At 36.3% G+C, this 9071-nt stretch overlaps 1 pseudogene; it reads right to left on the bottom strand.

Moving 5' to 3' along the window:
* Positions 1–2121: 2121 nt before the first annotated feature.
* On the bottom strand, positions 2122–3034 carry LOC109504694 (uncharacterized; annotated as a pseudogene).
* Between the last annotated feature and the right edge of the window lie 6037 nt (positions 3035–9071).

Genomic DNA, 9071 nt, shown 5'->3' with positions numbered 1-9071 from the left:
GATCCGAGCATGATCCAGCCAGTCAAGGTAAGATCCGAGCATGATCCAGCCAGTCAAGGCAATATCCAACCAGTCAAGGCAAGATCTTCTTTTCTGTACAATTACTTAAAGTGTTCAAAAACTTGGCCATTTACTTGTATGCATAGCTCTAGTCTGTGGTGAAAGTCGTCTCTAACTTTTTCAAGAACACCTACATTAATATTTCTGCAAGCCTGTCTGATCCGGTTTTTCATATTTTCAACGGTTGTAGGCTTTTGCGAATAAACTATATCTCTAATGTAGTCCCAGAAATAAAAATCTAGGGATGTCAAGTCGGTTGATCTTGAGGGCCATTCTTGAACTCGGCTGCCCATACCAATCCACCTATTCGGGAATCTATTGTTTAAATATTGTGTAACAGCTCGAGATCTATAAGCCGATGCTCCATCTTGTTGGAACCACATTCGTCTGAGTAAATCATTATCGACATGTCTCAAGAGGTTGGGCGGGTCATCTTGAAGAAATCATAGATAGATTGCCGCATTGAGATTTTCCTCAAAAAAATATGGACCAACAATAACATCTCCCAGGATGCCTGCCCAAACGTTAATGGAGTTCCACTGCCGTTGGAATTCTTGGCTTCTCTGCTAATGTGGATTAGCATCTGAATAATAATGGCAGTTATGTCTATTAACGCCTCCTCTATTAGAAAACGTGGCTTCATCAGAAAAAAGTGTATCAGCAATGAACCAGGGATTTTGTTGGATTTGATCTCGAGCCCAGTTACAAAAACGTACATGGCGTTGGTAGTCCCTCTCTTCCAATTGCTGAGTTAGATGAATGTGATATGGGTGAAACTTGTTGAGCTTGAGCACACGATTGGCTGTTGATTTAAATATACCGTATTGCCTCTCAATTTGTCTCGTAGAGATTTGAGGATTCAAAGCAACGGCACCTATAAGAGTCAATGATGTGACTTCATCAGGGCCCGATTTTCGCCGGTTTCTTCTGAGAATACCCTGTTCAGCTCTGTCGCAGAGTCCTTTTATTACTTTCCTATCAGGCTGTCTGGAAACCTTTCAGCATAAAGCCTTTCTGCTGCCGAGTAATTATTCCTGGCCTCACCCAAAATGCGAATCATGTCCACAATTTCATTTGGTGGATAAGCAGCCATAATTATAAAGAAAAAAAAGCGCCAAGAAAGTAAAAATGCCTGTCTTATCAAAAAAAGTCAATGGATAATAATATGCGTCTGTCTGAGACTTCGCCAAAATACCGACAGTTGCCCAAGTAAGAAATTTCAAACAAGCCTCTTGATATTTGTTTCATTAAAAGAATTGACAATTGCACTTTCACAATTGTTACAGTTCATTGAATATCAGGCAATACAGGATCTCATCTTGATTGGCTAGGTCATGCTCAGATCTTGCCTTGACTGGCTGGATCGTGCTCGGATCTTGCCTTGACTGGTTCATATAAGATAAGACTATCGGAAAGTGAATGTTTTACGAAATATTTTGTATTTTTATCAAAATTTTGTAAATTTGGAGCTTTATAACTCGAAAAGTATTTCACCAAAATACATTTAATTATAGTGTTTTAGGAAGCTCTCGAGGTCAGCTACAAGAATATGTAATAAAAAATAGGAGGTGCCATCTAAAAAAATTGAGGTAACTTTCACGTGACCTTCAAATGACTCTTTAAGGTCAAATCAATTGTACCATCTTATGGCCCCCTCGAAACCATACAAAACGTGTTTGAACCATTTTTCTCTAAAATAAAAAATAAGAGAGATTTGGGATGGACACTTAGAATGGAACATCCCGTATACAATTGGCTTTGGAAGTACGTAGGGTTTTTTCTTTAATCAATTTTTGTGGAAATGGTGCACTTTTTAAGAAATGAATCGATATTTGCCCTAAAAATGAGCATTAAATTGTTTATAAAAAAAAGTTTACATTCAATCAAAAACGGCTACGTACTTCCAAAGAGAATATTGTTGTGAAGCTACTGTAAAAATTTCAAATCAATCCATGCAATAGTCTCCAAGAAATCCGTCCTCCCAGTTTGAAAAAAGTGGTTTCGAGAAAAACGCGTTTAAAGTTTTATGAACAGTTTAATCCTTGAAATTTTTGTTTACCTCTAATCTGCGATGCCTGCACCATACATTTGGCCATTCAGGTCGATGTTCGACTCCTCTTCCTTCTTAGATGCTTTTAAGGATGTCCGGGCCTTTTTGCGGCATCGCTAAGCGATCTTTCGGAAAAGTTGATGCGGCGCTCGTCGGTTTTCACGCAGAAGTTATAACAGTTCGGCCCAATTGTCATACCCAAATTCTGCATGAGCCTCATGATAGTTGATAGGCCGTCATTATATATGCGTGCATTAATATAAACTGCCGTGTCAAGAACGTGTTTGCCGCTGGAAGTTGATTTCGGAGCCATTGAGCAGACTGTGGCGTTGAAGCTCTCGTTTCTATTTTGCGTAAAGCCGCCGATGCAACGAGAAAGCAGTTCGTCACGGCTTAATTCGTCATAAATTGGAGAAATCGCTTCGTAAACTTCTTGAAATAGAGGTAGTTTATGCGTATGGTCTGATCCAGTAGCCTGTGCCTTCTGCCATAAGCACCATGAACTTTCTCCGCGCAGGCATTTGTCGTGTTTCGGTTCATCGTCAGTCGACAATTTGTGGTCTAGCGTCGCGTAAATTTCATTATGCATTTTTTCAACAGAATGATGATTTCGACGTATTGCTAGACCATAATAAATTGACAACTCGTCAATTAATTTGCCCGTTAGCTTGCCTTTCCTCCAAGGCCTTTTGTCTTTTTTTTTATTTGTGAAGGCGAGTACCCATTCGCTTTTGCACATGATTGATGCATTCTTTCTTTTTAATTGTAAAATTTCCATAGGGCTGTGAATCTAAGATGGCTTTAAACGTTTTTGAATCTCCGTCCCCCACGTAATTTTCATATTTCAATTCGTGCAAAGATTCTGAGCGCTGGAACATTTCGATGACGGCGTCGACTTCCATCTTTCCCGCGAATCCCTTGTGGTTCGCTTAGCATTCATCTTCTGAGTTTCGGCCCATTCTTTGTACTCGTCGGTATCAGATCTTTTCTTCCAATATTCACAACTCTTACAATATTTAGATTTTATTAAAACATCGATCACTTTGCCAGTAAACCATCCAATAAGCGATACGAATCCGAAAAGTGACGAAAAGCCGGGGTTTTCTCCACGAACCATCACCAGATACAGTAATGCTACTTGTGTTCGTCACTTTTTCGTCGCTTTTTTCCTTCTCTTCTCGAGCTGCATTTTTTATACTAAGCTGACAAACCGCCTCTGTTCCAACAGCTATCTTTTGAACAACCTTGTCATAAAATGATTGGAAAATTGGCCGCGGGAGATCCATGGACACGCAAAATTTCATTATTTCATTCAATCCTACGCCCAGCAGCCGCATAGTAAGAATAATTTTTCAATTAATTTCGTATCCTTTTTCAATAAATGGAGAACTAAGAATATAAATCTTGTTGCATTTTTTACATGAGATTACAATTTTGGTAATTATGCAGAATAGGTACTTTTTCGAATTTTGAGATTTTCTTGTTGCTATTGTGGTAAAAATTTTTGTTGTGACTCCAAAAGTAATAATGAATCGGGGGAGCCCGAAAAATATGCAACCTACATATTTTTTTAACAATTTGTGGTAAACTTGTCAAAAGGCTACAGAACCTCCAATTTCGATGAAAATAGACTAATATCAGGTGTAGTAAAAAGAAATCCATTATTTTTCCAATAGATGGTTTCAGTTATCTGTATCTCGCGTTGTATAAGTCCGATCGGGTTCCACTGGATGGCGTTAGAAAGATGAGATTTCGTACTAAAAGAACTTTTCTGTTCAGTTTTGTGATTAGTTGACTCAGTTTTGTTTGAGCGCGCGTCAAAGATGGACACTAGCAAAGAGAAAATACGCTATATTTTACAGTTTTTCTTCGATAAAGGCAAAAACGCAAGCCAGGCGGCTGAAAATGTGAATAATGTTTATGGTCCTGATACTGTAATAGCCAATCACGCGCAATTTTGGTTTCGTCGATTCCGTTCCGGTAATTTCGATGTCAAAGATGCACCACGCACTGGAAGGCCAATTGTCGAAAATATCGATAAAATCATGGACATTGTCGAGTCCGACCGTCATGTAAGTACTGTTTCGATTGCCCAAGAGCTAAAGATTGCACAAAAAACCGTTTGGAACCATTTGAATAAGGCTGGATACAAAAAGAAGCTCGATGTATGGGTGCCACACGAGTTAACGAAAAAAACCTCATGGACCGAATTTCCATCTGCGAATCGCTGCTGAATCGCAGCAAAATCGACTCATTTCTGAAGCGGTTGGTCACTGGTGATGAAAAGTAGATCACTTACGACAAGCGAAAACGGTCATGGTCGAATCGCGGTGAGCCGACGGAAACGGTGGCCAAGCCAGGATTGACGGCCAGGAAGGTTTTGGTGTGTGTTTGGTGGGATTGGCAGGGAATTATCTACTCTGAGCTGCTCTCCTACGGCAAAACTCTTAACTCGGAACTGTACTGTCAATAATCGGACCGTCTGAAAGAAGCAATCGCCCAGAAGCGGCCAGCTTTGGCCAATAGGAGAGGAATTATGTTCCATCAGGACAACTCCAGGCCACACACATCGATAGTGACTCGCCAGAAGCTCCGGGAGCTTGGTTGGGAGGTTCTTATGCATCCACCTTACAGTCCGGACCTGGCACCAAGTGATTACCATCTGTTCCTGTCCATAGCGAACAATTTTGCTGGTGAAAAATTCGCTTCAAGAGAGGCTTGTGAAAATCGACTGTCTCAATTTTTTGCCAATAGGGACGAGGGCTTTTATGAAAGAGGCATAATGAAATTACCTTCAAAATGGCAACAAGTTATCGAACAGAACGGCGCATATTTGACCTAAATCGGATCATTCTAACTATGGTAATTAAAGCCTTCAATTTCATGCAAAAATAATGGATTTCTTTTTACTACACCTGATATGTAGGTCAATTCTAGGATAGAAAACTGAAATGCGAAGAATTGGTGGAGACAAATGGTATTTTATTATTGTATGCAAATATAGTTATAGTAATATTAAATAATTCTTACATCACAGATTCCTCTGTATGAAGTGAACAATTTTCAGGGTGATACTTATCATAGAAACAGGAAAAACATAAATTCACAGAGCACCATGCATATCGTATAAAAGCATTTTCCTTACAGGCACATGGTTGTTTTAAAAGCGAGATGGAAGAAGAAGGAATTTCCTCTGGAGGTATATCCGTTAATAAATTGTTATTTTGCATCAAGGTCTCACAATATTTAAACGCGTTTATCACTTCTGCCTTGAATTTGTCGTCTAATTCCATTTTATCAAAATTATCCAGTACACAATACCGCTTCGATCGTTCTCTCTCGGGAGCCCTGAACGAGTAGAAGTGAACGAGGCTGCTGCTTCTTACTAACGGAGGAGCCGACGTTCCCACTCTTTTTTAAATCAGGTACCACGGTCTTTTGACAAAGGATTCTTTATTAGGCTTCGGGTCGAATGCGAACGAAAAACCAACGGCCAAATTCAAACACGTTGAATCCTCTGCTATACTGTCTCCATCAAAATATTGGAGTGCAGAGCAAAGCAATGCTTAATACATTGGATACAAAACAAATAATATTTAAAATCGACTGCGATACTATAAAACGGGATTTATAAGTGAAGTATGAATAATATCATTGTTCTTATTTATCACGAATATGTTCTTATTTATCACAATGTATGCAGAAAGAAATATATTTTCGAATGTTAATGATTTATATTTTGCGGTCTCGCTTTTAAAACAACCATGTGCCTGTGAGGAAAATGCTTTTATACGATGTGCATGGTGCTCTGTGAATTTATGTTTTTCCTGTTTCTATGATAAGTATCACCCTGAAAATTGTTTATTTCATATAGTGGAAGAATTGGTGGAGACAAATGGTATTTTATTATAGTATGCAAATATAGTCATAATAATATTAAATGATTCTTACATCACAGAATCATTTAATATTATTATGACTATATTTGCATACAATAATAAAATATTATTTGTCTCCACCAATTCTTCGCATTTCAGTTTTCTATCTTAGAATTGACCTACATATTAAATACTACATAATCATAACACAGTTCTTACTTATTACGAATATCACGATATATGCTGTGAACATTTCTTGCTAATTGATAAAAAAAGAAAGAATGATCAGAACCGAACTTGGGTCCTACAGCGTACTAGCCGCAACCGCAGCCGCTGCGCCACGTCCGCTAACTCGAAAGTTGCTGCTACGTACCGAGTATTCTACGTCGCGTGGAACTTTAAAATTTTTTCCCCGAAATTAAGGCCCATTGAGGAAAACCCTTTGACCCTCATGCACAGGGGAGGTCCCTCTACAATATATTCGAGAGCCATCAAATTCCTTTATTAACAGGTCTGAGGGTCTCCTTGTAAGATCTTTTTTGCGGATGTGCGATGATAAAAAAGAGTTATTTGAATTTTTAAAATCACATAACGTGATTAAAAGATCAGTGACTTGTTCAAGTTGTGGGAAACAAGCATCGTTTGACAATCGCCAATTAAAGTGGAAGTGCCAGAAGAGAAGGAAAGTTAAGAAAGGGCACAAGATTCAGATTGTATTGTGTTCATTCTGTACAACGATTCGAAAAGATACGTGGTTTGAAAACGCCAATATATCCATTGAAACAGCTTGTGCGTTTATCGAATATTTCGTGACCATGAGTCTACCACGTCAAAACTTTTTAGAGAATGAATTAGAAATGAGTCCGCACACTATCGTTGACTGGTCAAATTTCATTCGAGAAGCTCTATTCTCGTGGTGTGCCGAAAACTCGAGACAAATTGGCGGGCCGAATCGTGTTATTGAAATCGACGAAGCGAAATTTGGCAAGATAAAATATCATCGAGGGCGTATTATAAATGGCCAGTTGTTTTTCGGCGGATATGAAAGAGATTCGAAAGAATTATTCGTCATTCCTGTTCCAGATAAATCAACTGAGACATTGTTAAATACTATAAAAGCGAATGTTCTACCGGGAACCACGATTATGTCTGATTGCTGGAAAGCATATAATTGCTTACAAGGGACATGTCACAACTGTCCGGAACCGATTTGATTCTCCGTCAAATATGTTGTTAAATACACAAATCTAAAAGATACGTATTTTTTTATATGTGCGAATATTGAGTTTTAAAGGGTGAAACACCCCTTTAAAGAAAAACGGTATTTTTCTTTAGAATCGAATATCTGCTAAACTATAAGCGATAGAAGAAAAAAACATGTAATGAAAATTTAATCGCTTGAAGAATACTTTAAAGTTATATGAACAAAAATTTTTTATTTTTATTTTATTTTAAGAACCCCCACCACTTAATTTTTCTTTGCAAAAAAAAATTTTTTTTACCTAATTTAAAGCTTATTTTTTTCCAAATTCAACCATATATGATAAAGTTATGTTACGAGATATCATTCTCGAAAATTAATTATAAACGCTTCCATATATACGCTTATCCGTACTATGTGTGTAAGTCATTATCGCCGAAACAATAAGATATATGAAAAATGTTTACGTAAAATTTTTATCTATGTTTTCTACGTATTTATAACTGCATATTGTGTATATTTAGAATTGTAAAAAAATTTTTAAATAATTTTAAAAAATTTAAATTAATAAGAATTTTTAAATATATTCCCAGCTGTCTTATTATTTCTTTAACATTTAATTTCCTCTATAAATATTAAAAACAATTTTATTCTAAAATTACCTACCTATAATAAAATTATTTTACAATTGAATCTTGAAAATATACATGTCGCAATAGTTGGCATAAACAATTTATATCTTACGTTAAAAAATTAAGATAAGATTATGTGTACGTGTTCCAGATAAGTTCTAATTAAATTATTTTACAATTAAATCTTTGCGAAAAAATACATATCGCAATATTTGGCGTAAACAATTTATATCTTACTTTAAAAGATAAGTTTGTGTATGTATTCTAGATAAGTTGATAATATATGTTGTTTCATGTAGCAGCATAATTCTCAAAGTCAGTGTAGTCTTCTCATTGTAATCATATCTGTGTAAACTGTTTTTATATTGCAATAGAAAGCAAAATTTAACATCTTTGGAAATGATTATCAATCCGCTTAACGTTGTTAGACTTTTATTGGTGTCAATAAATTCAATATGTCTGACAGAAACGCCAGTAACTGAAGCAAAAAAGAAATTAAAGGAAAACATATAAAAATTATTGCTGGATGGTGTTTTTCATTATAATGGGTTGGAAGTAACAAAAGAAATATATCTCGATTATGAAGAACCTTATACATTACATAGTTCTGAAATAATTGAAGATGACGAAGAAGCATGGAATGAAGATAATTTAAATTCTCATCCTCATTGTTCAAATGATGATACAAATTTTGACAGTTTTTATAAAAGACGAGCTGTTGAGTTTTGGCGACATCGAGATATTGATAAAAACAGTAATGACAAAAAAAGGAATCGTCCTTTAAAAGTAGTGCAAAGTAAATTTAAAAGAGTTTCATCTGAACGTCAGTTAAGGCGATGGGAAGAACAAATAAATTCAGGCGGAAGTCATATAGAAAAATTATCTTACATCTCCAAATTTGCACACGATAAATTTACTGTAGCTGTTGAATCAGGATTCATGGTTCATGATATTGATCTAAAAAGATGGGCTTTACAAGCTCAAGAAGAAATAGGAAATTTAAATCCTATATTTAAAGCATTTCACAGTTGGATAGCAAGATTCAAGAAGTCTCACCGAATTGTTTCAAGAAAAGTTACGAAGTTTATCACTAGAAGAACATTAGAAGATTCTGTTGACTTGCAAAAAACAGCTGATGATTTTCTGGAAACAGTAAAACCTCTTATTGAACAATTTGGATCTGAAAATATTTACAATTCAGATCAAAGTGGTTTCCAATTGGAAATTTATTCTGGAAGATCATTGTCTAA

The sequence above is a fragment of the Harpegnathos saltator genome, unplaced genomic scaffold (genome assembly GCF_003227715.2).
Source record: "Harpegnathos saltator strain DR-91 unplaced genomic scaffold, Hsal_v8.6 scaffold50, whole genome shotgun sequence".
Classification (NCBI taxonomy): Eukaryota; Metazoa; Arthropoda; class Insecta; order Hymenoptera; family Formicidae; genus Harpegnathos; species Harpegnathos saltator.
Note: the sequence above shows the minus strand (reverse complement) of the source record. Positions and strands in the feature narration are given on the sequence as shown.